Source organism: Centropristis striata, chromosome 22 (genome assembly GCF_030273125.1).
Source record: "Centropristis striata isolate RG_2023a ecotype Rhode Island chromosome 22, C.striata_1.0, whole genome shotgun sequence".
Lineage (NCBI taxonomy): Eukaryota > Metazoa > Chordata > Actinopteri > Perciformes > Serranidae > Centropristis > Centropristis striata.
In genome coordinates this window covers 19187147-19213753 of record NC_081538.1, presented here as the reverse complement: position 1 = coordinate 19213753, position 26607 = coordinate 19187147, and the positions used below count along the sequence as shown (strand labels likewise).

Genomic DNA, 26607 nt, shown 5'->3' with positions numbered 1-26607 from the left:
AACAAATAATCACACACTTCCCCCTTGCTCCTGGTGGGAATGGAGCACAGGAATGCAGATGCAGTCAGATTTAATTCACTGCTGCTGGTATGCTTGGCTAGGAAACATAAGACTTCAGAGTCATTGGTGAATTGGGAAAAGGTGCTTTTTTTGTGAGATGTATTTATTGTGAGTATTTTGGACATTTTTTCTTTCCATATAAATGGAATATAGAACGTAGTTTTTAAATCATGTAGTAAAATTGCACTGATAGCAATGAAAACATGAAGGACTGCATTCACTGTAGATCAATGGTTCCTCACCTCTTTAGCATGTAACCACATGAGGGGATGTCTTCTTATGACTTCTCGTCACAGGTTACTTACACATACTAGTTGTGACCAGGTCAAGTACAGAAATTGAAAGTCAAACTTAAACTAGTAGGGATTAAAGTCATAAAAGTGAAAAAAAACTATGATTCAGATTCATCCAGGCATGGAACCAAATGGTGTAAGCCCATAAAACTATGTCCCTTTGCTATATAGATAAGAACATACGTATTCAGCAACACATAAGGTAGAAACAATGCTGTTAATCCTTGAGTAATCAATTATTACTGCTAATAGTGGTCGAATATTCATTGGAGGGGTCTATTTAATCGTTTATAGAGGAAGTAAAAAGACAAGTTATGTTGAATAAGGATTTACAAGTTACATTATTAGGTATAACAAAGTCATCTTAATTCATAGTTCACTGGCTATCTTTTTTGGAGATTTTAATCACCTTAAGGTCTTTTACAAGGACCTTTGGGCACTTCCACATTAGCTTCATTACACGTTTTTGGCAGCTATGTAAATGGCCTTTTTGATCTTTGACAATCGAGCCAACTCCACCAATTAACGAAGCCTCGGAAATAAAATAATAAATGGAGCTTAATCAAGATTATTTTGTCCAATTTCAAAGTCAATAATGAACTTTCATGCTTTACTTAGGTATTCAGTTATTTGCAGGACTGTGCCTGATCAACATTCTGAGCAGTGACAGTTTCACAGTTACAGATTGTTTTGCAATCAACCACAATAAAAAAACTGTGATTGGCACAACTCTACCTTTAAGATGTCTGCTGACATGTTTGCCAGGGACAAAACTGTGAAGCCTAATAAAGCTTTCTAACAAATGTGCTGATGCTCTTCTGCAGGATACAGATAGTTCTCGCCTCCGCTGGCAACATTCTGTCATCTCTAACACTGTCTGTGATAATTGTTTGTGTCTCCTTACAGAACTTAAAACAGGTGTTACAATGTTAATGTTCAGTCGGTAGAGCGGTTCCCCACTGACTGGAAGGTTGGTGGTTCGATCCCTGACCATGGCAGCCTACATGTCGAAGTATCCTTGAGCAAGATAATGAAACCCAAATGGCTCCTGATGCTGCGTTCATTGGTGAGTGTGAATGAATTCCCAATGGTGGCACCAGTGTGGGTGAATGAGTGCAGTCTATAGTGCTTGGGATAAAAGCATTTACCATTTACCAAATAGTCCTCCTGGGCGTATTTGGTGACCCCTTCATTCATGTTTACGGCCAACATAGAGGAATGCATAGAAATAAGGACTTTTTATGAGAATGCAATATACTCACCAGCTTAAGGAGAAGTCATAGAGAAGAGACAAGGAATATTCGATTTGTGAAAATGTTATTGGCAACAAGGGAAAGCAAGGGATGTGGACATTAGAGTGCCAGTGGCACTCTACCACTAGAAAATGGTTAGAGCTATGACACCAATTATTGTTGCTGCAACAATAAGATAAAAAAGATCAAATTAATCTACACCAATTTCAAATCTATGCCATGCCAAGATAATTGTGAAAACGTAAACTTGATTGAACCACTTTAAGGTCAATTAGTGTCTTTTTTTTGTGCCTGAGTATGGGGTGAAATTAGCACCTGATTTTGGTCTTGTGGAAAGAGAGAAAGAAAGAAAGAAAGAAAGAAAGAATAATGACAACAAAAACAGCAGTGTGCGCTGCTTGTACCCCGAATTAAACGAGAAATAATTGGCAGATTAATAAATAATGAAAATAGTCTTTGATGCAGCCATACTAATAATACTCCACTAAGTGCAGAATGCATTATATGACGCACTGCTTGTTATTAATAGAAAGTCCTGTTCCAAAAGTTCATAATTATCCTTAAGTTGTTGAACTGTAACTGTGAACTGAAGTTGGCAAAATGATAGCATGTTGATACACTGCAGCTGAATCTGTATGCTAACAGTATTAAGTGATGAGTCACATACAGATTTTTTTTTCTCTTGTTTTGGTCTTCTTCTTCAAAGTGTTTATCGAACCACCTGTCAGATGCAGAGCTCACATCCAGCTTTTCCGCCGCCCTGGAAGAAGCTCAGGCTGAATGTGCAAACATCCACAGCTTTCTGTGAGAGCTAGACAGAGCAGATTTCCACACACGCAGCCTACTATGCTCCTTCTCCACCTTCCTCCCACAATCCATCCACTGGTGCGCTCTGCCTACTGAGCCCTGAAGAAGTCGTTTCACACCCTGCCTTGTTTTTGGATTGCATGACTCACACACTCTCAAAATATCATTGCCACTATTTGGGTCACCCTGCTTCTGAACCGTGTGCGTGCATTGGCTCTACTGCTGTTAGCATGCGCTCTCTTCATATATTATATATACGTCTTTATCATCCTTTAAGTGCGTGTGTTCTTCTTGCTCATTCAGACACGTTTTAAAGCCAAAGCATGCTGCAAAACCACAGGGATGAGGTTACTCAGCATCAGTCAGCAGTTACTCAGCATCATCCACTCTCTATATTCAATGAATATACAGTTTTTGATAATGCTGAATATTATACAGCACACTGAAAGACAGAGCATCACAAAAGTAGCTGTAACTATAAGCTTATGACTGCACTGCATTTGGTCTATTAAGGCTGCTGCTTATATAGACACTGGAGAGGATCTAGACTGGAGGCGGAAGTAAACAAGACACCAGATCTGCTGTTGATCTCACTTGTAAACCTGCACAGTAACACTGTGAAAATGAAATGATTTCACCAAGCAGCAACCTCTGGGGCTAAAAAATGAGGCCAATATGGAACTGCCAGACTGCAGTTCCTTGAATGGCCACTTGAGGCTGAAAATAACTGAGCCAATATCCGTAGAACCCCATGTCAAAATGCATAACTTTAGGGTAGAAATAAACATGTTTGCAGCCTGGTATAACACTATTTCCATGTGTTTATTTACAAAAGCAAAGGTTTATCTGTTTGAACATAAGATATATTGTAATTCTACAGATTTTAGTTGAATATATCTTACAAAGGATTAGCAAATTATAGTGTTTTGTTTACATTTCTGACAACATCCTGAATTTTTGGATTCAGGGTTGTACAAGACCAGTTTTCTGAGGCATGTACACAATCCTTCGCTGGGAAATATATATTGTTCTATACACATATGACTGTAGCAATGCAGTAATAGAGGCGAGAACAGCACATACATCATTAGTTTATATCAGTGTAAAGGGCTATTGTTTAAAACGTTATTTTTTTATTTAGAGGAACCAGGGATCGAGTACTAGAAGTCCTGGACTCAGACTTGAGTTGGATTCGAAGCTGTTTTTCATGACTCGTGATTTGACTTGGACATGCACTCTGGTGACTTGGACTCGGACTCAAAGCTCGATTTTTGGGACTCCTGACTCATCACTGATACCCCTTTTCGACCAACACAAACCTAGTTCTTTTACTGGGCTGGTGCTGGTTTGCAGTTGGTTCAAGTCGCAGTTGGTTCAACTTGGAAACCTTCTCATCCTGATAGCATTCTTATTAACACTGAACAATGCTATAGTTAGACTTTATTGTCAGAAAATTCCTCAAAACTTAAACAAATATGGATACCTGAGAGAGCCATGGTCTATCACTCAGGGTCATTGAACCCCCAATTATAGATATAGTGCCTATCATCAATGCATTTAATCTTTATGCAACCAACTCTAGTAAAAAAACATGTCAACCGTCCATTCAAAATAACGTACATGTAAATTGAAAATTTGACCATTTGTCTAGTTTCTGAGAATTAGAAAAATGATGCACATAACATCATACTAACCCTATAATGTGCAAGGCACACTGCTAACAGTGGTGATTAAAGTATTCGAGGTGTTTCAGTTTGGATTTTTACTCGAAACATGCAAACTCTTAATACAGCTATTCTCCTCCTGCTGTTAAATCCTGACTTCCTCCCTATCTCAGACCTCCCTGTGTCTTTATCTCTGTCTGCCTTATCATGACATTGGCTGAAACAAGCAGCAGGACAACCTGAGTTGTTTCCTCTGGCTGCTTGGATGCTGCGCCAACTAATGACAACTGCAGTCTCGTGCTGGGCTGTAATTTTGTCGCGTTCACGTCTGCAGAGCGAGGATATCATCTCCCCAGTGCACACGGGCCTGTAACAGCTGAATCATGTCACATTAAACCAGCCAGACACCAAACGCACATGCATACACATTACACTAACATGCAGGTGCACACACTGATACCCGTTTATGCACGCAGCCTCACAAGGTTATTTATGATCAACATTAAAAATGCAAAGGTGCCTCTCTACCATGTGATTGCAACAGGCACATGCTTCTCGACATCCTGATTTCCAGCACACACACTCTGCATGCTAAATAAGTCCCGCACTTCTATAAATTGCCCTTTGAAGGCAGTGCAGGGCGGATGGAGCATAGACAGTCCATCTGTGAACAATGCAGATCTAATTTAGCCTGATGACTCGCCCCATTCAGCCTTTTTTTCAATACATTTAAGGCTTTTAGCTTTAAGTTTCTCGCATGTTGGCACAGCTTATAATGGCCATGGCAGCTGTTGCAGGAGCCAAACCTGTGACCTTCACGTCCTTCTCTCAACCATAAACTGTATAAAAGAAATGGGCATTACCATCGTGATGTCACCCACTGCTTTGATGACGGCTATGAAGCCTTTAGTTTTGCATTTCGGCTGTCGGCAACTTACATTTTTGGAGCCAGAAGGGGGCATATATGGAGGTGGAGCTAATGCTAACACTAATATCTTTGATAGCAAAGTGCAGCCATACTTTTTTTTTTTTAAAAGGCCGACTTACTTAAGCATTGTTGCTCAAAGTATGGATGTGGGCCAAAGGAAGCCTTCAGAAACATTTTGTGTATCCCATGAATGTGACATAAAGTGCATGACTTTTATATAAATCATCTTTAGTCTATTTCGATTTAACTCTCAGCTTTCTAGGATTAAAAGAAATGAAAGGGAATTAAGTTGTTTTTACAAATGTGTAATGTGAGAAGATCTACCACCAAAAAAAGGTCAATAAAGTAGTCAAAATAAATTATTTTTATGTAAAAAAAAAAAAGGTATGCTGTTTTAGAAAAACGTCTGAGAAAAATGTGTGAGAGGTTATTACCTAAAATACTTTACTCGGAAAATGTAGGGTCATTTTCTCATAAACTTCTATACAATGACTTCTTTTTGCAGCCAGTGTAGTCGCCCCCTGCTGGCCGTTAGAAAGAATGCAAATTTAAGGTATTCCACATTGGCTTCACTTTTCAGACCCTGGTTTTGGCCCTTGTTCTCAACATGTGCACAGGCATGCAGTTTTTCATAATAAACTTAATAATAATAATTATTTTATAGAAGCTGATTATGTCTCTGATTGTCTGTTCATATACATATCGGTGATCAGTTTTGTTTTTACCAGACTATTGGTAAAAACTGCAAGACTGTCAGAATAGATTTGTTCTGTATACTGTAATGAACATTTCAGTCTCCATTGGCAACTAACAAGACATTATACTTTGCTTTAAGTGTGACTGAAATATCGAGGATCTTTTTTTCTCCTCTCACAAGAAACCATTTGCTGCTGTTCATTGTTATGCGCCATAAACAACAACTGGCAAGATGATTCACAGCAAACATAAAACCTTCAATTTGTTGTGCCGGTTTCTGTTTTAGCGTTATTTCATTGTGCCTGAGTTGAATGTTTTCATATCAGTACTGCATCACATTAAGCTCAGACTCCTATCAGTCAGTCAACACCCACAGGAAGAGCTGGACGTCTCCTCCGGGAAAGAATCAGTCAAACATGTTTTCTAACACACGTTATAATCACATCTATGCTGTCTTAGACCTCGTTAGTAAGAAAAACTGGGCAGAATGATAAACGGCATCCATATTGCTTAAGAGCCTGGCTCTGTGTATCTATCTACATGTACTGTACAAACTGAGAGATTTATTAGGACTTAACAGATTCAGCCAGCAGCCCTTTCACCATCCCAAACACTGATGGGATGTGATCGCTGTCACAGTCCTGTAGCAGGGGGGCCTTCCACATAATCACATCATTTTTCACAAGACGCCTCTGCCACTCCCTGGAACTCTGCCTGTCTGCGGCCAATAGAAGAGACATGAGGAACATGCCAGATCAAACAGCTTCGATCACACGATCTCCGGGTGGATTGCATTTGCCACTTGGCCGGGAGCTGCCTGAGCCGGCGGGCCAGGACGCTGACACTGGAGCTATGCAGCCTCGGGTTGTAAACAGTAACCGATACATCGGCGTGGACGTCACATTAGCAAGCTAATGGAAAGGAAAAACTTGGTGGTCGGCAGGTTAGAGTGGACAAACAGGCTTGTCAACAATCAGTAATAAATCAAATGTGACGAACCTGCAGCCTCTGGCCTTGTAGAACCTGATCATGAAATAAATTCCCGATAATGTAATAACCCCGATAATGTAATAAAAATCTGCACTTGAGTCCATTGAAAATGTAATAAAACCTGATAATGTAATAACTTCCCGATAATGTAATAAAGTGCATTTCACAATAATGTAATACATTTTTTTGCCAATAATGTAATAAAGTATAACATTAATGGGAGGTTATTACATTATCAGATTAGCCTTCATTTCGCAAGTCCTGATAATGTAATAATTCCCCAATATTGTAATAATTGAACAGCAGACCACCCATTACTTGAGTTCACGTGGTGAAATCTAAAGGTGCTTGGTGTTATACTTTATTACATTATTGGTAAAAAGTGTATTACATTATTGGGAAATGCACTTTATTACATTATCTGGAAGTTATTACATTATCAGGTTTTATTACATTTTCTATGGACTCAAGTGCAGATTTTTATTACATTATCGGGAATTTATTACATAATCAGGTTCTATAGGCCTCTTCATGTGGGCTTTATTTTATGGAGCATGCAGCAGATTGTCAATGTACTCAATATAAAGCCATATGGACCAATAGTCAAACTAACTTCAGCCTGATGTCTGGTCAGGAATGTAGCAGTGACTTTCTCCTCTCATATCCCCATACTGCAAAAAAAGTGGTGTCTAAAACCAAGATAAAAACACTAAATCTGAGGGAAATTATCTTGCTGCATGGACAGATAATTTCACTTGACAAGATTTCTTAAATTAAGATTGTTAAATCTAGAAATAAGCATGTTGAACACTTAAAATAAGAAATTAACTCTTAACAAGTTGTTAAATTATCTAACACTACTTTTTAACACAACTAAATCTAAAGGTTTTTTTTTAATCTTGGTAAGAAACTTCTCAGGCAGTTCATCGCTGCTTGCAACTTTATTTTATCTTGTTTTAAGAGTTAATTTCTTATTTTAAGCGTACAACATGCTTATTTCTAGATTTAATAATCTTAATTTAAGAAATCTTATCAAGTGATATTATCTGTCCATGCAGCAAGATCATTTTCCTCAGATTTAGTGTCTTGTTATTAGACAACACTTTTTTGCAGTGCACCTGATTGTGACTGACTGAGTGGTTTGTGTGTTTACTTTCCCCTCTTATAAAACCTGTTGCTTTATCCCAGACCAATGTGACCACATGGGAAGGCATATAAATAACATGACAGTTTGAAGGTCATGTCATATGTGCATTTTAATCCGTGTCTTTTTACACCTCGTTCTTATAATTCGCTCATCACATACAGATGCACAGTCGCAGTTTTAAATACATGGTTAACGTTGTGAATTCAACACATAACCTATAACACAAACACATTAATGGACTATGATTGACGCAAAAGGTTTTATCATAGACACCCAGAGGACACCCAGGGTGTCATTCCCCCCTTTTATTTGAATGCTGGTAATGCGCAATTTGGACCGCAGGGGATGCCAAAAAAAAGACCGAAAAACAGAGGCCTGTGGCAGAAGCTGAAACAGAATAATTTTTTGGTGAAAGATAACCTGATGTCACGCTGCATACATCAACGTAACATAGCAGCATGAATGACTAAAACACAGACGGAGTAGTCACTCACCGATTTGATATGCCTCACATCCTAGATTTGACAATAACAGTGCTTTTTTTTTTTCTGTGTTGATGTGGACAGTCACTCGTCGTTGTAGAAGCATGGCTAAATGCTGAAGTTACACAAATGTGCCATTTGAGTGACACTCCAACACACAACACAACCCTGCGCTATCGCCGCAACACCTGATTTGGTGTGAATATATCTCTAACATTACATCATTCATCATAAACTGTAAAAACAGGCATTAGTGTTGTATTTTCCAACAGTGATGGAAGTGTTACAAATGCTTGCATCATAAAAAAATAACCTTATCAACGCTTATATTAGTAATATTTTATCACTTCTTTAAAAATGTTTCATATAAAATTTTATCATAAAATAAAGCGTTTTCAGATGCTGTTCAAAATATTAAATTCTGCACTCCTCAGCCCAACTGGGAAGGTATGAATGACTGAAACCAACAGTCAAAAAATCAGTGAAATTTCGACGGATCTGCAGGCTGTTTACACAGAGGCGAGAGGAGAGGACAAGACTGGTTTGAAGGACAGGTTGTAAAATTGTAAATTGGTAAATATGAATAGCATGTTGGTAACACTTGGAGGGCTTGGAAATTGTTCTATGCAGTTGTATGAGTTTTTGTGGAAAAGTATATATATATATATATATATATATTTATTTTTTTCAGTTTTCCTGTTTACAGCATTTTATCTGTTTTTCTGCACAAAAGACATTTTTCGAGCCATGATTTTTCTGTTTCCATAGAAACAAGGCCACAGTGAGTAAATTGCCAGGAGCAAAACACACCCTGAAATGATTTGGGTTCAGATATCTGTCCCTGAGGTGTGTTAATGTCACCCCAATGCAATAAAATTATGCTTTAAAAATGTTCAATAGCAACATGTCTTTCTAGACACAGTTTGCGTATTTAATGGAATTCTGAAAAGTCAAAACACTATTTGGCAATGGAGATATTGAGTTTCTGAATTATTAGGGGATGTATATTATTTTAATGGAAATTAGCTGCCAAGCTAGAAAGTGATTTGTCATCTTGTGACTAAGATTTGCCAAAATGAATCTTGAATTGAACCCAACCAGGATTTGAAATATTATGTGGTGAATCCTTGTAGCTCCAGCACTCAGAAAGCTAAAAACAGAACGACCCTCATGGGTCACACATTTTCCGTACATCCTTTCATCTGTTGGCACAGCAACACGTTGGAAGGGCAAACCTTGGCATCATCCCACTGAAAAATCCCCCCCACACACACAACCAGACAGCCCATCGCTCTGCTCAGGCTCTGTTTCAGAAACCGCCCTGCTGGCTCGGCCAATCGGAGCGCTCGCTGCTGCCACTTCCTTGGGACTGTCACCATCTGTTTGACACTATGAGTGGAGGCTGAGCTCTCCGATCCTGGCCCGAGACCACCATCCACCACCATGCTGCTTCAGCCCTTGGTAAGCCACTGTGACATCATCAAACTGAGGAGAACCCGGAGGTGCGAAAGCAGTCCAAGAGGACCTCACACACACACACACACACACACACACACACACACACACACGTCTACACACTGACATAATTAAACCTGTGGGGTTTGGGGGTTTGAGCTCGTATGTGGTTTGCCTTCTGTTTCTGCATGATTGCCCAGTTATAATTTCAATCTGGATTTAGGGCTTTTCCTCTGTGTACACACATGAAGTCTGCAGACGTGTTTAACTGCACGTCCACATGAACGCTGCCGTCACTGTTTAGCATGCCAAGACAGCACACATGTAATACTGTGTGTAAACCAACCCTGAGCCTGTTTACCCACATTTCTAGCTACAGTGATGTAGAAATTACAGTAATTCTTTTGAGTACACTTTATAGTTGTAAATAATGACTTGGGATGATGGATAATAAATAATTTACTGCTTTACAGGCCTGTTAAAAGCCATTATTATAACAACCTTTGAATTGCTCCAGCATGACAGGGGTTTTGTCTGATTGTGTGCTCTTTAATTCATCCACCAGTGGGAAGAGTGACCATTGACCAAGGGTTGTAGGGCAACTACCGAGACAGTAGACTGGACTACAGACTAAGATACCAGTGAGCCCTTATAAATGACTTGGTAACAAATACAACTGTAGACCTGTGAGTCATACTGGCTTACCAGTGTTTAGAATGACATTACTGATACAAAGAAAACTTCTGCCAAAGGGAATTTCCACAATATAGCAACCCAAAGGTGTTCTTTATAATGCTTTTTAACTGATTTAGTAACCGTTCATTAAAGCTGCTCATAGACTGTGTATAACAAGTGAACATAACCACTGAAACATCGGCCATCAGGCTGTTCCCATTAATGGTTTGTATGATTACTCTTACATTCAGGCCTGGAATTTCGTCATTTTCGTCATTTTCGTCATTTTCGTCATTTTCGTCATTTTCGTCATTCGACATTTTCGTCATTCGACAGTACAAAAGGCCACTTGGCCTTTTGTACTGTCAATTTTTTGAGGGCACAAAGGCCAAAAGCCAGGGCACCAAGATAAAACAATGATTTTAAGTCCACGTTCATAATGAATTTAATTTAAGGACTAGTAATGACGCTTCTGAGGAAGATTGGAGTCTCAGTCAAAACTGTCAAGCAGGTAAAGACACATCTCCTTGTTAAGTAAAATGCATCAATCTTGTGCACTTTGAGAGCTAAATGAGAGCAAACACCTCACATAACATTTTTCACAATCAGGAGATACTCTATTATAGAATCTTTGTTGTCCTATAGGCTACTGTGTCAATACTGCGTATTGCTTGGCCGGTGCTAGATTTGTGTCGAACTGTCATAATAGCCCGTCCGAGCGGTTCATGCCAGACTCGAATCAAACCCACCACAAATGATGAATGTCATCAAAAGACGCTTTTTTTCTCAAAAGATGCAGGTGTCAAAGCTGTGTTGACAGGAAAGAGGCAGACTACAAAACCGCAAAACCAACTGGGGCAATGCGGGCGGAGCGATTGGCTTTTTTTTGGCCGTTTGCATGGTTTGTGGCTTTTACAATCTTGGCCTTTTTGGAGGCAGAAATTACCATATTTGGATGAGAGGGTGAGCTTTCAGCAAATGCTTGTGCTAGGTTGGTTAGCAAGGTGCTGCCATAATCCCAAATGAACAGCCAGCTCCTTGGAGTGTGTTCTAGTACAAGTAAACGCTTAAAAATACATTTTTATAGCCCCGGCCCCCTCGATGGTTCCGTGTTAGGTTCATTTTCACATTTTTCCCTTTTTTTTGCCTTTGTGAAGTCACCCCCTGCTCAACATTAAAAAGAATGCAGGTTTAAAGCAGTTCCCCATTGGCTTCACTTTTCAGACCCAGAGGTTTGCTGCTTGTTTGTAAGGTGATAATGTGCCAGTATTAGGGGGAAGCTTACTGTGCTACACCTAAGTGGCCAAACAAATCAATTAATGTAAGTTCAAGCCATCAATTACAACTTGTAAAGCATTTAGAAAGGCTGTCTACCAGAAAGTGATACCATTCTTATATTCATAATGCATCACATATTCATCATCTGCATCCTTGTTTGTAAGTATCGAATTTAATGTACATCAAGATAAGGGGAACAAAACAACAACAAAACCATTCTTCATATGAAGATGACAGGTATTTTACTTGGCCTATTTTATATTTAATGCCCAAACATCAGTGGATATATGTGCAGAGATAAGGATGCAAACAGCAGAGTCTCTCTCTCTATGTCTCTCTCTCCCACAGTCTCAGAGCTCAGTTCCAGCTGGAAGCAGAGACCCCGGCCAGAGACATCCCTCCGTCTGTTGCTCTGTGTCTGTCACTCAGTAGTGTTGTGTCTCTTCAAAGAGACCCCCCTCCTTTCCTCCACATCACCACCAACCCACGTTACTGACAACACACCAGGGAGCGACACTGATCACCTACTTCATGACACGACATCTCTCTCTCTCTCTCTCTCTCTCTCTCTCTCTCTCTCTCTCTCTCTCTCTCTCTCTCTCTCTCTCTCTCTCTCTCTCTCCCTGAATCTATCCCTATTCTCTCTCTCTCTCTCCTTCTTTTCATGCTGCCTAGTAACCAATGAACTGGGGCATGTAAACAAGAGTTAAATAGACTGCACAGTTGATTGTTTATGAGTTTTGGCAACCTGTGATCCCACCAGGTTAGAGGTTTTGGCAGCTGGATGGAGTCCGAAAAAAAACGGGTCCCGTTTTAGCCTGACTGAACACTGTTATGTGAAGCTTTCAGAGCACGGAGAACAGCTGAAAAACACCCTTCTCAATATCAGTAAAACCTCTGTATATCTACAGTATGTGGATCTATCCATTGTTATGAATCCAACTGCTTTTCTTGGCAAGACACGCAATGCATAGCAGCTGAGTGCTTAGACAGATAGCTGAGGTAAGGCATTGACCTCTTAAGGTCAGGATAGCTCATTGGTCAGGGGGTAGGACATGAACTAACTGTGTTCATGGAAGCCTCGCCAGTCCTAGTGCTTGAAAGCTACACATGGCATATCTTGCCAAGAAAAGCAGTGGGATCCATAATAACTTTAGATCTACCAGAGGTGTCAAAAGTATTCACATTCATTACTCTAATAGAAGTATAGATACTAGGGTTTGAATAGACTTCTGTAGAAGTTGAAGTAACTCAAGCTTTTTACTCAAGTAAAAGTGTAAAAGTACTGCTTCAAAACTACTGAATGGCATTTTCCCCCCTTACATTACTTTTACTTTTATACTTTAACCCATTAAGGCCTAAAGCGCCTGGAAAAAAATGCCTGGAAAACCTATGGGCGATTTTCAAATGACCCCCTAAAACCTGAAGTTTTTCTGGAAATTCAACACCTACTAAATAATAGATTTTTCAGCCTCTGTAGCAGATAAAAATGAAATTCAAAAAGTATTTGAGAGCTTATACCCGTGGCTTTCATACGAAGTTGAGTTTATTTGTCCAAACCTTCAATAAAGTTTTTTAAAAAATCAACAAACTCAGCAAATGTTACATTTGACTGAATAAAAAATCCTATGCATAATACTAATACATGCCCATTAGCAAGATGCAAACATGATATGACCAGTGGAAGAACAAGACATAGTTCTCATTAGCCTACTGTAATAATAAAAAAATATATATCATAATAATAATAATAAATAATAATAATACATTTTATATATTGCACTTTTCAGGGTACTCAACGACGCATAAAGTAATATAAGACATAAACAGTCATGATTTCTTATATCATCATCACAATCAATTAGCCTATTATTATTATTAATATTAATATATTATTAATAATATTATTATTATCTCCAGATGGCCACAAATCTGTCTGCTCTTCGGTGAAAATATGTTGTCTAAAAACATATTCCTCATCCATAAATCCCAGTCGATTGGTTCTGAGGGTTCAAAGTCCGGATCAGCAATAAAATCATCGGTGCTGTTTTCATCAAGATCGCTTCCGTCACTTACTTCTGAGCTCCTCTGCTATAGTCGTCCTCCGCAATGATTTCAAAGTTCTGGGAAAGTCCGATGTTGCATTGCGACACTCCAGCATGTATTCTGATCATGATTCTGATGCATTTCATTGGCCAAGAGACCGAAAATAGGTGGAAAAAAATACAAATACTACAAAATGACATATCCGCTGTCCCGGCCATAATGGTACAGTGACGCAACAGCGCTCCCGGCTTTAATGGTAGAAATGCGGTAATGCTTTCCCGGCGTCAATGGGTTAAGGACAAAAAAATAGGGGTAACAGGGCTATTTTTTTAAATATTAGGAGTAGAAGTAAAAAGTCAGCTGAAAAATAATTAATCCAGTAAAGTATAGATACCCAAATTTTATACTTAGGTAAGGTAACAAAGTATTTTTACTTTGTTACTTGACACCTCTGCAGCACAGGAATGACATCCAGAGACAATGCAGAAATCTTTATAGTTTTATGTTGTTAAGTGTGTGGAGGTTGGAGTAGTGGACAGGCATATAGAACTCTGTCTTCTTAACACTAAATGCTGCTTTTTTACCCAAGTATTTTAGATGGCTAACCTCAACCACATACTGCAGTTACCATGTCCATGCAAGTTGGGATTTTGTTAAATGGGTGGGGTAAAATAAAATAAAACAGCCTTCATCCAGATTTCAACCAACAATCGTGTATCGTGTGTCCTGTTTTTGGCGGATTTTTCCGCTACTGCAGATCATTTTGTCAAATTGTAATGTATATTAATATTGTGAGTATATTAAAATGTGCTTTCTCAACTTCTAAAAATTTTGATTTGCGGGGGCAAGACATTTATTTAAGGGGGCTCAGCCCCCTCTTGCCCCAGCGTAGAGCTGGCCTAGGTTGGGGCACAACGTGGACAGGTCTCAAAAACTGACACTTATGCCTCTTTTCCACCAAGGCAGTTCCTGGACTGGTTCGGAGCCGGTGCCTAATCTTGAACCAGTTCCTCGCTTCTCCACTGCCAAAGAACCGGCTCTCAGCCAGGAAAACTGGTTCCACAGCGGCACCAACTCTTTGCTGGTCTTGAACCATGAACCACTTACGTCAGGAGCAGGGTGCGGGATTATCGTGACCAACAAGACCAACTAAAACAAGTACCATTGATTTTATTTTATTTGTTTAACTGTAATATGATTGATACAGGTTCACGTTAGCAGGCTAGCATTAGTTTACAATAAAATCCAACATTAACGTCTTACGTTCAGTGTTAATAAGAACGTAGTCACCATCCATAGCATTCAAGACGAGCAGCACAAATGTGTTGTCCATGTCGTGTTTGGATGCCAATGTAGGCTCGCAAAGCCAGGAGCAACATTTGTAGAGAGACCGTGTAGTCTGCCGTTGTTGTTTTTATTCTTGTTGAGAGAGCGGAGACATATACAGACGTATACAGTGATGTAATGACGTGGTTTTGGAGCCTGTGGTCAAGCGAACAGATTCTGAGACGGTTTGCAAGTTGAACCAACTGTTAACCGGCACCAGCCCAGCAAAAGAGCTAGGTTTGCGTTGGTTGAAAAATAATAATACAATACAGACAGACAACCATTCATGCTATCATTCACTATTTGGTGACGATTTAGAGTCAAACGTGCCATCCTCCCACTAACATACACAAAGAACCAGACTGTGCTGGTATGTATACATACAGCTCCCTCTGTTTTGTTTGTCACCTGCATGCTTCTTAGACTCTAAGGATACGAGGTGACGAAAGCCACACACACACTCACACACATTCTAAGAATAGGTTTTGATCCCTGAGGCAGCCACTACATACAGTACACCACTGTGTACATGTCAGACTCTGATGTCAATCACTCAGAATGACATAGGGAAATGACATCTTTCTCCATCACCACTGCCATCAACATACCAGAATGCAATGCAGTAGGACTTTGAAGTTTTGAGGATTTTGAGTTGATACACTCATTATCTTTACATGCATACAATATTTAGGTTTTTTTTTTTTTTTTTTTTAAAAGAGAGAGAAAAGGCATTGGGCCTCATGCATACATTTTTTCTTATTTTTTAAAATCATACATTTCATCATGTTATTATAATATATCATCATGTTATTATAATATATATCTGCTGATATTGTAAAGTCCGCCACAATACGATTTTTGCTTTTCCAACCTGAATAATATTATATCCCAAATGTGTTAATTGGAAAATGCTACATTCAGAGAAAGGCCTAACTCTTATCCAATATCCAAATTAAATTAGTTGTTTATATAGACAAAGAGCGCCACTTTTTATTCAAAGAAGGATTTTTTCCACTAGCAAAAAAACAGAAAAATGGTCAAATGCTATTTCTGTGGTAAAATGTAGTACCAACAAGTTAAAGAACTAAAAACTAACTGACTTTCAGGATTGCACAGTTCTTGCATTGTAACTGCTGATGTCTCATGTTTTGTCCTCTTAAAAGTTCAATGTTTCAGTTTGGCTGTTTATAAAAACTTAGTTCTGGGTTCTTTAACCTGTTGGTAGTTAATTCCACCAAACACCTTTGGACCATTTGTTTTTGGGGGTGGGGCTTAAATGTGCTCTGTCTCTCTTATCAAATTTTGAATTTTCAGAAAAACAATGGAATATGAGTGAGCATGTAAACACAGTTACTGTGATTCTGGAAATGTTTGTCCTTTCACTAACTCAACCTACTGAAATATAGAAGTAGACAATGATACAATAAAGAAGTCAATAAGAAGTCTTTTTTATTATGTGCCAGCCAGACAAAGATCTTATTCACTTCTTTGACCTTTTAAGTGTGAATGAATGGGAAAGTGGCTGACCAGGCCTTATGTTTATTTATGCTGTTTTACTGCTGGGCTCATTGTAATGGAATAGGACAGTCTGCTACAATGCTAATTAAGTGCAGTGAGGAGGCAGGTATATAAAGCTCTTCTCTTCCTATATCATCACAACAACAGTACGCTATCTGACTGTTCTGTAGGTTTGAGTACAGCTCGTGTGCAGAGTGTGTGTTTGAAATGATGGACCTCCTAACAGGTCCTGTGGGGTTACACAACCTTTTCATGTCTGTCTTCTTCAGAGTCCAGGCCATTAGCTAGACACACAGGCAGCATATCTGCTTAGACATGCTGTGTGATAACTGAGCAAGCTTGTAGGAGGAGAACAGTGCATGCTGGGAAACACACATGATGTCTGTATTTGCAAGTTCTGTCACATCGAGCTCCCCATTCTAAAATTAAACAGTGGTTAAATCAACATTATGCAGTGTAGTTAGCTGAATGGCTCATTTAAAGACCATCGTAGCGCATACATAATTAAACCGCCAAGTAATTGATTTCCATCTCAGCCTTATTCTATGGAGACAAGGCTGGATGATATTTCTTTTATTTAATAAAGTGGGATAAAAATAAAGTGAGTGCCTGGGAGGGCAGTGATGAGTCCCAGGGAATATCAGAGACAGGGACGGATAGGAGGTTAGTAATTAATTGCCCTACATTACAATCAAGTCCCCAACCAAAGCATGTTTTTGTCATCCACAGGGCTGCACTTTTTCCCTTCATCAGCTGACGCCATGGTAATGGCACCTTTCCCTTTTTTTTTTGACAGCTCAAGATGTTGAATTGCAAAGGGGAAGATAAATGGGAGGCGGAGGAGGCAACGGGGGGAATATGAACAGGTTTGCTCTTTGGTTGGGGAAAGGGTTTCCCCTCTTCCTCACTCCCTTTCTGCCTTCCCCTGAAAAGGATAAAAGAGTTTTTTTTGTTGTTTTAGTACAGGCAGATGACAAAACAAGAGCGGCGTTCACTGTCACTCACTTTGCTTAAAGGATGGGTTTCAATAAATTGTTTTCGCTGCTAATTTAGAATCAACAACTGACAGAGGAGCGGGCGTCGCCGAAAAAACAGATCCCCGACTCCTAAGTGAAGAAAGAACAAAAACACAGCAGCGTTTCCACATGACAGGAGGATTTGCTGTTCCCCTCGTTCCCTCCGTCACCGTCTCCCCCGCTCACACACACACACACACACTTCCTCCCCGTCCTCATTATACAGCTCGCTTTGACATGACAGCCAGCTCACTCGGGGAACCCTTCTAAACCCATAGCTTTTGGCAACCAACCAGATGCCTGGGCTAAAAATAGCCTATCAAAGATTTCCAGGCGTTCTAATTTGAATAATTCATTGTCACTTTAAGTCGGTGAAGTCGGCGTTGGAAGGGGGAGGAGAGCTGAGGTACAGACAGATGAATCCCTGCCAGCCATTGTCGCCTTCATTTACACAGACTCAAAGGGTCAAGAGAGAGGCACATTTAAAAATGGTGATCTTCATTTTGCACACTGTGATGCAGGAAGTGCAGATGTCACTAATACCCAAAACAATGTGTTCAACAAGGTTTTATTTTAAGGGACTTTTTACGATAGCAGTTGTATAAGTAGCGAATCGATACAGACTCATACACATTAATGTTTATGTCATGTCCTACAAAGAAAGAGGGTTCTATAAAATGCTCAACAAGTCCTCCCACAGTACAATACGACCTACAGCTGTGCCCCCACCAGTAACAGGTGGGGATGTAACCATACCAACAAGATCTCCAACCTAAATGACAGAATAGACCGTTTGTCAATAACAACACATAAGTATGTTTGTAAAAATTAGCGTTTCATTTAACACATACGATTTGCAGTTGTAAAAAATGCTGCAGTTTCTGTGAATTTAGGCTACTAAACCACTGACCTAGGTTTAGGGCTTAAAAAAAAAAGCCTGGTTTGGCGTTATAAAAGACATTTTAAACAGTAAATAAATGTCATTTATGTCAAACAAACCACAACTCAACCACAGTCAGTTAGGAAGTTACCAAAAAAAACAACCCAGAAATTACGTATAAAGCTGTTTACTTTAGTGTTCACATCCTACCCATACCCGATAAACACCACTATATTGATGCTTTTGAGGGGAGACCAGTCTGAACCATACACCTAACAACTCACTTTTCCATACATTTCACGATGCTGAGTTTGCATGTTACACTTTTTATAAATAGAAAAAGAGGAAATATTATCGTTGTGGAATTTTGTATATTGTGACCTTCCCCCCTAATGGAATTATTTTTCTCTCTTTGCTGTAAATTCAGTATTTGTTACAGCAACCAAGTGCACTGATAGGGTCAAGACCATTACAGTGCCATCCATCCACCATTGCTCCAGACTGCATCTCTGTAATAATGCATATATTAATGTTCTCATGGTAGCCTTATATGGTAAAGTAGCATGCCTCAACCATTAGCATTATCTTATGAGATAGATTCCATGCCAGCTGTGTCGGTTTGTCAGAATTTACTTGACATCAAGCGTGCTCTCCTCTTAGTGTGAACTCCTTGATCAAGTTTGTCCAATAGAAACATTTCAATGTAAACGGTCAGAGTTTTCCTGAGTCTAATTTCCACAACAATCATGATTTTAAGGATTACACAAAAAAACCAACACATAATTATTTTCACTTATCTTTTCTTTAACACATGAAAGACTCCTCTTTATTTTTGATGAACAATGCATATTTCCTTTTTTGTAAAAGTGAAGCTAAAATACATTTTGGCTTCAATAAAACAAAAACAACTCCATTTTAAAACAATTCCTAAATCAAATAGATATTTGCAAAGCACATTGTTTATGTCTTGTGCATTCTCTTCTCACCCATTTTGTATTCTGATTTCTCAATCAAGATCGAGGGTCTTTTATCATATTTGGCATGAGCATTGTGTACTCAGTGTCTAATCACGCTCGTGAAGATTCATTCATTATCCTTAACCGATTATCCGAACTCGGGTCGTGGGAGGCTGGATCTGATCCCAGCTGACATTGGGCAAGAGGCGGGGTACACCCTGGACATATCGCCAGACTATCAAAGGGCTGACACATAGAGACAGAGTCACCAATTAAACTAAGTTTTATCTTTTTGGACTGTGGAAGAAAGCCAGAGGACCCGGAGAGAAATCACGCTGACACAGGGAAAACATGCAACCCCACACAGAAGAACTGCAACCTGGATTCGAAGGCTAAAAGGCTAACAACTACACCCCGGTGTAGACCACACTCATGACTAGTTTCTATTAATGTTTGGTACTGTAAGTATGGCCAAAATTTTGGTCATGATATTGGCCGATTCGACACCTACAAATATGTATGATATATTTATGTATAAAGTGAGCAAACTACTTCGGTTTCCACATGTAACTTGGACTGACTTGATGTCTTTAACATACTCATGAATGGGTTTGTATGATTTCTTAAAAAAAGGTTCATGATAGTCTACGAATAAAACGAAACGTTTGCTGTTTTAAACATGTTGGTATCATTGTACTTGGTTAAATTTAGACAACAATACATCTTGTCAAGGATAGGAAAAAAGAACAGCGTGAGGCTTAAAATAACTACTTCCATGCAGAAGTACTGGATACAGTTACGTTAGATGAGTAAAGAAGTTTCCAATAGGACACAAACACCAGTCTCCAGGGTCAAAGTCCTCAGTGTACTCCGTCCACCTAGCTCACCTTTGACTTCATGGAATTTCTATTAAAATTTATTGCGTTATGAACAGATCATGAAAACAACCTGTTCTATTTGACTGATAATAGACTAAAACCAGTTTCTGAAAGCTTTAACATTTTCTGGTCTGGTCCCTTGTGTGATCAATGTTGATCACACATGTCATGTCATGAAGTGGGTCTAAAATACCTATTTCCTGTCACCATCATGGTCCTGTATCATTAATTTCAAAATATATTCCTCAGCTGTTGTTTCCTGTCAATGTTGCCCCAGAAACAAATGCCTGGTGGAAAACAAAGAATTTAAGAAAAAGATTAAAGTCAGCAGCGGGAAGACAGCATGTGAGAGCTTATCGTAACATCACTCAAAATAAAACAAAAGCTGTATTCAACCTCTCCAGTCAGACAAAAATAGTCCCGCTTGAAGATCCCGGGGAGACTGTGATACTAAATATAACCAACACGCCTCTGTCTCCCTGCCTCTTCCTTTCATCTCTTCATCTGCCCATCAATATTTCGGTGTTCTGCCTATAGCTGAGCACGTCTACAGTGTAGCAGCATAAATATTAGACATGACTGCGCTGATGTGTTCAGTGCGGCTCCATACTTAGACAATGTATCACCAGCACATGAAGGACTCAGTTTTGTCAGTTTTGAATAGTGGTTCATTTAGAGATTTAATTTTGGAATAAACCTCTACTTACAGCTTGTAGAAAGCCACTTAAATCAAGAAAAAAGATTCAAATTGTGATAAATGTTGAATTGATTATCTGTTGGAATGTACCAACATTTGAAGCTTTGGCTTCAACCGAAAGACAGCTTTTATCCCTCCACATTCTAAATCATCACACTTACATGGTAGCACCCATTCCTTGCCCCCAAGCCACCCCAGTCTCTAAAGAAAGTTGGCGGCATGCAAATCATAGCTAATCTTAATAGCCCCAAAAGATGCCATTACATACTAATTTCCAGCTGAGGACACTGACTGCCCATATTCCCAATAGCAATCCTTTGATTCTGCATTCAAATCCCGCTCCCAAATCCTCAAAGACTAAATGTGACATTAATCACATTTCAGGGCTGGGACACATCTGAGAGTCGGACACGATAATCTGAAACAGAAGAGGATCAGAAAGACAAGGCTCAAATGGAAGTGGAGTCGCCTCATTTGACTCAACAGCCTTGATATTTCACTGGTCCACGACGTGTTTGATTCGGCGTAGCACAAATCGCTCTGGGCTCGGCTGTCTCTTAAGTTGAGGAGGCGCGGTTCGACAACAGGATCGGGAGCCATTGTGTCAGTTGAGGTGGAGGAAGGTGGACATGCAAGGTGCTTTGTGGCAAGAGTTTGTGAAACAGAATGGTGCCGTTATTTCACATTTGTCTAATGTGTCTTATTTTAGGTTGATTCAACACTGACTGCTTCTGTCAGGGAAAATATTGACAAGTTGAACATCCAGGTGGCTCAGACACACGCTGTGAAAATCAGACATCCAAGGGGATTGTTTTTGGCATGAAATACCATCTCTTACTACTTTGACTACCTCATACAAACAACACAAACAAAAATAGCACAGGCAGATCACAGCAAGTGTCTCAAGAAACAGTGTGGAACATGCAATATGACTTATATAACAAAATAACAACAATAAAGTGTAATTTTCAATGGCCAGTGATATATATGAAACAGACTTGTGCCTCTTAATAAACAAGACAAATAAGACGGTGACAGATGGACATTGCAAACACACTACTTAAACACCATCTTTTTAGGCCTATTAGGACATTAAATTCCTGCCACAATCCAGTTTCCTGTAGTTGCACCATTCGGTGTGTGTACCCATAAAGCAACTTGAATGGGTGTGGAAATACTGCTCCGCTTTTTTAATACAACCATGAATATAGCCAATACTTTACAAAAGCCAGGGGATCTACAGTAGGGGTTGGTATCCAGGATCACATTTGGCCAGTCCAGGGCAGTCATGTCAAGTCTCAAAAAAGGCTTAATTTAATGAACGCCACAATCTGCCTACAGGTTTGTCATATCCAGAGACTGTTAAAGCTAAAACTATTGTTAATTCTTAAATTATGCCCCTGAATGAATCATGTATGAGGAATGCTCCACTCCACTCCAAATAACCAAGCTTAAAGTGGAGATATTTTATCAAAATATCTTTGTTCTTTGTATCTCTTTTAAAATGTTGCTAAGAAATAAAGCATTTGCACTCATCACATCCTGTAAACATATTCAATTCTGAGCTCCTCAGCTCAAATGTGAACAGTGAATCTTCACTTAACAGTGAATTTTGGACTGAACAGCAGAGTGTTTACACAGAGCTGAGAGGAGAGGACAAGACAGGCCAGAAGTAGTTATAGTTTAATACATTTATGTATAGCATGTGGAGCCATTACACTATTTTTGGTTCACAAACCCTTTGGTAACACAAAATGTTCTATATAAAGATTTCATTTTAAATATAAATCAGCCATTTTATTTTTTATATGAATAATGGTATTATAGCTGAATTATACGGCGCAGGAAGATTTTTTAACATCCCGTCTTCTAGCCATGATTGTGCTGTTTCCATAGCAGTGCAGAACTTCTGTGTTGCATTGAAAAATGAGGGCGCAGTGAGTAAAATGTCACAGGAGCAAAACTTTCCCAAACAGAGATGGTAAGGGCTAACTTATATTTGAGATATGACATGGACCATTACAACTTTCACCAATTAGAGCAGTCACAGACTAAAACATGCAGAAACACTGGTAAGGTCCTTTGTGATCCGTGTATTGTATCGTGTATTGTTTTGACATGAGAAAAGAACATACTGCATAGTATTGAGCTTGGTAAACCACAGACTGAAACACTCCTTCCTCCTGTCATCCATTTGTAGATGTAGAAGTGGAGAGGAGGAACATACGATTTGTGTATGTGTGTGTGTGTGTGTGTGTGTGTGTGTGTGTGTGTGTGTGTGTGTGTGTGTGTGTGTGTGTGTGTGTGTGTGTGTGTGTGTGTATTTGCCTCCGTACCACAGTGTAAAAATTGATGTCAGTATCTGGGCTTTTTTCTGTTGTGATTAAAAGCCTAGTTGGCAGGCATTTGCTCAGCCCTCCCAAGATTTCCTGAATACATGAATACATTATTGTCATTTAAAAGAAACAAACATGCAATTATATGGAGAGCAGGAATAAAAGAGAGAACCAAGCCTAGTCAAACCGCTATACATACCCCCTTTGTGTGTGACCGAGTCCACACACACGGAGACTCTAAACACATCCACACCATCTCCTGCAGCCCTTCCCTTCTATTGCAACCTGCGAAAAAACAACATGTCCCTTCTCCAATAACTGAGCGTGTTATCTGTCACTTTGCTATTATTGTGTTCTGATGAGCTTCCTGCTCCAGATTTCATGCGCTCAATTTAGCCAGAAGCTCCACTGAAGTGGGTCACACACAAATAGCTGGGCTGGCAGGGTCCAATAAAGAGCAGTCTGGGTAAAAAGTTCTTGTCCCTTGTTGTGGTACAGGTAGTGCCAGACTATTGAAATTCAAAGCCAATGTGAACTGCACATATAAATGATCTCAGTTTGCCATCTAGTAAGTCAGCAGGGGAGAAGGCATTGTTCAGCTCCAGGATCTGACCAATAAACGATGGGGTGTGACGTGTCTCACACTATAGTTCAAGGTCAAAGCTAATGGCTCTGGAATGGAGGTGCAGTTTTATTTGCAGTCTTCTCTGCGCAGGAAATGTGAGACAGAAGCAATTATTCAAAATATGGATTTATACGAAAGGAGCATAATTAGAAAAATAGGTGACAGTGACGTAGATGGAAGGGAAGTAAGATGTGTGGAGGCCCTGTACTACAAAGCAAGATTCGGGGTAAACAAAGGGTTAAAGGTACAATTAGATTTTGTTTGGGGCATTTTTCAGCTTTATTAGACAGTGACAGAGAAAATGTAAGGGGGAGACAGAGGGGAAGACATGTGGCAAAGGCACCTTGGGCTGGATTTGAACCCGGGTCTGCTGCGGCAAGGAGTCAGCCTGATTAAAGTGTGAGCGGTGCGTATATGTTCTATCAGACAATCCAAACCCACTCAATCTTCTGTTGCGTTTAGTGAAACGTTTTCTGCATAGACAGCTGTTTAAATCACACACATATCCCGCTGTATATTTTGAACCTTTTTACAGCATGTTAATTGATCAATCAAGGCTCCCGGTCTGTCTGTGCAACCCGTTCTCATTCCCAAAGCGTAATATACCGACGATTTGTCACACCCCTAGACGTATCATACTGGCACAAAGGGTACCCTTCCACGTCTGTGTGAAACGCTCTGGGTTCTCAATTGACTCCAATATAAACCCGCTCGCGGCGCTGAGAAGCGCTTAGAGCAGAGGCTTACAGCCGTCTATTCACTCCAATAATATCCCGACCACGGCCCTCCATTACGCTGCCAGCGACAATCTGAATGGAGAACCGAGGACCCTGTGCACTGAAGTATTTTTCTCCCTATTTTAAGGATTTCTTTTAATGACATCGTCAACATTTCTCAACACAAACACATCAAAGTCTCACTGATAATTCAACAATAAAATAGCTTCATGTTGTGGCTCTCAGTATCATTTTTTTCTCCTTCGATTCTGAGAAATAAACTTTTATTCGTTTGTTTTACGGCATTCCACTGGCGGACATTTCTCTCATTTTTAGTGAAAAAAAATAAATATTTTGACTTTGTTTCTGCATAAAAATGGATTTTGATTACATTTCTAGCGAGAAATATATGTTTTATGTTCTTAATATTCACTCAGTGAATGTTCATAATCACTTTGTGGCGAAGATCTCGCCAGAAAAAGACGATCCGCTGTGTTTTATTTTGAAATCTGTTTTATTTTGTAATCTACCGCGATCATAGCGGATGTGGAATCTGAGCACTCAAAGGGCCGTGGGAATCTAAGTCTGTTAGGGCAGATTTCCAAGGTTTGAAAAAAATAAAACTTTGTCATAGAGCTAAACCAAATACATCACCGGAAAGGTCTTGGCCTGGAGAGTAACATATATCAATTTCAAGGTTCTATAATATTCTTGCTTTGAGATATTGACCTTTGAACCTTAACCCTGGGGCATATTTAAATGATTATAACTAAGAGACAAAAAGGGTTACAGACATGAGACCTACTGTTATAGAAAGGTGTTGACATGGACTATAATGTGAGCATAGTCACTAAGGGCTGGGAGTGGGGGGGCTTTAGGATATGCTGAAAAAACAACAAATCCCCCATTGAACAAGACAATATTTAAATTCTGATGCCAAAAATGTGATTGACATCCCCTCAAACCCCTGGAAAGCCACTAATTAAGTATTTCCAACTTCCAATTTTAGGTAAAAACCTGTTTTATTAAAAAAACTACAACTCCCTAGACCGCTCGTTTTGTAGTTCTTCCCTATTAGGGCTGTGAAAACCTATTTCTACCCAATATATCGAATATCACACACTGTCTAATAAATAATTACACTGTATGTATATTATCTATGCTAAAAAAAGACAACAATGTTTGTTTAATGAAGATATTTTAACTAAAACAGGAGAGCAGAGTCGGGGCCATTTACAGTGAAGCGCGATTCAATGAGATCGCACAGCACATCCGCGAGGATAGGACCACATCCGCTATGATCGCGGTAGATTACAAAATAAAACAGATTTCAAAATAAAACACAGCAGATCGTCTTTTTCTGGCGAGATCTTCGCCACAAAGTGATTATGTACATTCACTGAGTGAATATTAAGAACATAAAACATATATTTCTCGCTAGAAATGTAATCAAAATCCATTTTTATGCAGAAACAAAGTCAAAATATTTATTTTTTTTCACTAAAAATGAGAGAAATGTCCGCCAGTGGAATGCCGTAAAACAAACGAATAAAAGTTTATTTCTCAGAATCGAAGGAGAAAAAAATGATACTGAGAGCCACAACATGAAGCTATTTTATTGTTGAATTATCAGTGAGACTTTGATGTGTTTGTGTTGAGAAATGTTGACGATGTCATTAAAAGAAATCCTTAAAATAGGGAGAAAAATACTTCCGTGCACAGGGTCCTCGGTTCTCCATTCAGATTGTCGCTGGCAGCGTAATGGAGGGCCGTGGTCGGGATATTATTGGAGTGAATAGACGGCTGTAAGCCTCTGCTCTAAGCGCTTCTCAGCGCCGCGAGCGGGTTTATATTGGAGTCAATTGAGAACCCAGAGCGTTTCACA

At 39.4% G+C, this 26607-nt stretch overlaps 1 protein-coding gene across 2 annotated transcripts in view; it reads right to left on the bottom strand.

Moving 5' to 3' along the window:
* kcnc2 (potassium voltage-gated channel, Shaw-related subfamily, member 2) overlaps positions 1 to 26607 on the bottom strand; it is a 127170-nt gene that overhangs the window by 14574 nt on the left and 85989 nt on the right. The gene's annotated exons all lie outside the window — the stretch shown is intronic.